Source organism: Sceloporus occidentalis, unplaced genomic scaffold, assembly GCF_023333645.1.
Source record: "Sceloporus occidentalis isolate IW3139 unplaced genomic scaffold, rSceOcc1.0.p SCAF_4, whole genome shotgun sequence".
Classification (NCBI taxonomy): Eukaryota; Metazoa; Chordata; class Lepidosauria; order Squamata; family Phrynosomatidae; genus Sceloporus; species Sceloporus occidentalis.
The window spans coordinates 106014532-106017060 of NW_028316984.1; the positions used below are offsets into that span (position 1 = coordinate 106014532).

Here is a 2529-nt window from a genome sequence, read left to right on the forward strand (position 1 = left end):
CTTCCCTCTTAGAGGAGCAAGTGTCCCCCAGCTGCACCATCTGGAATTTGCCTGAGAGGTAGGAACGGAACCACTGGAGCGCAGTGCCCCCGATACCTAACTCTCTCAGGCATTCCAGAAGGATACTGTGGTCAATGGTATTGAAAGCCGCTGAGATGTCCAAAAGCATCAACAGGGTCACACTTCCCCTGTCAATGCCCAGACGGGGATCATCGACTAAGGCGACCATGGCAATCTCCACTCCATATGGGAAAACACAGAGTTTAGGGGAAAATGAAGCTAAAAAATCTGTAATTTTATTAGAACAATATGTTAAAAACTAAACCAGAACTGAAACCTGCTGTGAGGCTTGTTCTAGCCTATAAGCTGCACTCTGTAAGTTGATAAGCAGAACTGGGCTTGAAAACTGCAATTCCCAAAATAATACAGAACTTTGACAATTCCTCTGCGTCTCACACCAAGTATAGAAACAAGTACACACAATATAAATATAGTTACAAAGTGCACAAACAGAGGCTTGGTTAAAAAGGGATATACAGTATGCCCAAAACAGATAAAATTGTCAAAAGTTTCAAAAAAAGACCAAACGCGTTTCGACAATTGTCTTCATCAGTGGTCCAAAGAACTGTGGAAATAAAATAAGTGAAAATGAAACACTGTACACCATAAAGGAGACCATATAGCTGGGAATAAATAAATGTATTGGTACCTACTTAAGACACCTTGTAAGGTAGAGCATGTGGGAACCACCTGTCCTTTTGGTAAGTGAAAGGTCAACTAAGACCTAGAGCCGTGCCTGAAAAATTTAGGCAAAATTTGAAATATATATATATATATATATAGATTACAATAAAAGCTGTTTTATATATAGCCAATTGCTTCCTAACTTACCCAAGGCTGGGGTGTCCCACCAATACTTGTCAGCTCTGATGCTGTTTTACAGAGGCTGGGGTGTCCCACCAATACTTGTCAGCTCTGATGCTGTTTTACAGGGGGAAAATTTAAATCCCTTTGCAAACCAGAAACTAATACACCTGTTAAATCTCACCAAAAATCATTCTGCAGTGGGTGCGATCCTGTAAGTAATCACAGCCCCTGCCACAATAGATCTCAATGCCTCACATAAATAAACTATGGTAACATTAGCAAACAGAAAAAAGAGAGCAAACATTTGAAATACTTATAGAACAGCAGACCAATTGCAGTTGTCATTCAGACCATGCGGTTTCTGTGTTTGTAGTGTGTACATCCAAAACAGTTCCCTGTGCCGAAGTTTTCTTTCAAGATGTAGTCCAGTTCCCGGGACTCTTTCTATTGTCCAAAACCTGATATCCGTGTCCGAGTGGTTGCAAAGAGTAAAATGTTCAACCATTGGTGCGGTCATCCTTCTATTTCTGATGCAGCTCCTGTGCTCTGATATCCTTGTTTTTACACTGCGAGTCGTCATCCCGATGGGGCTTTCTACATTGACATTTGGGACGTCCTCCGGACGTCCCATTTTAAAAAAGGGGCGTCTCTTTTAGACGCCCCATGGCCTAGTACGGACTCCGTCCGTACAAGATGGCGGCGCCCCTTCTACATGGGCGCCGCCATCTTTACGCATCGGACGCACAGCGTCCAGACGCGTCGCGCCGCTGCTGACGTAGCGAGCGCGCCCCTGGCGCCTCGCTACGTCGCAAACGCGACGCAAAAAGAAGCTCCATTTTGGAGCTTCTTTTTTCGGTCCGCGCGGGAGTCGGGCCGTTTGAAGGCTCCGGCTCCCCCGCGGACCTTCTGGCGGCGGCGGCAGACCGCCGCAAAGCGGCGGTCTGTACCCCGCCGATGTAAAGAAGGTTGCAAGGGCATTGGATGGCATAGACCACTCCTTTGGTGTTGCAGGTAAACAAATCATTCAAGGTATACACTCTATTGTTCACAGGATTGACAAAGTCCGTTAGTCTTACACAGTATTTGCAAACACTACAATTATAACAGGGAACATTCCCTTTCGTTCTACTCTGTGGTAAGTATGGTAGAACCCCTTGAACTGTACACTTGCTATGGACCAAATGATCTGCAAGATTCTTGGCACGTTTATACACAAATAAAGGTTTATTAGAGCACCCAGGAACGTCCTGGAGCAAATTCCAATATTTAAGAATTGCATTCTGTATGTGCCTGGTATTGCCATTAAAAGTAATGGGTATGAGCATTCTGGTTTGTATTCTCTCTCTCTCTTTTTTTACAAAGAGGCTCCTTCGTTCCATCCTCCTTACTTTGAAGTAAGCCTGCTTCAAGCTCTTTTTAGGGTATCCCCGTACAACAAACTGTTCTATAAGCATTTTTGCATGTTTATCAAATTCCATCAAACCAGAACAATTCCTTCTGAGTCTGAGTAACTGGGAGTAAGGAAGATTTTGCTTCATGTGGTGTGGATGAAAGCTATCATACCTCAGGAGGGAATTTGTGTCAGTTTCCTTCCTATACAAGTCAGTTTCCAATAGAACCCCTTTTTTTACCACTAGTACATCCAAGAAATTGATTTTAGCA

The 2529-nt window shown here is 43.8% G+C and overlaps 1 long non-coding RNA gene across 1 annotated transcript; it reads right to left on the reverse strand.

The window, feature by feature from the left end:
* Positions 1-507: 507 nt before the first annotated feature.
* LOC149314474 (uncharacterized) lies at positions 508-1393 on the reverse strand. Its single transcript, XR_016281127.1, has 3 exons — positions 892-1393; positions 714-796; positions 508-625 (listed from the first exon to the last, which is right to left on the reverse strand). It is a non-coding gene; the product is annotated as an uncharacterized LOC149314474 (long non-coding RNA).
* Positions 1394-2529: the final 1136 nt, after the last annotated feature.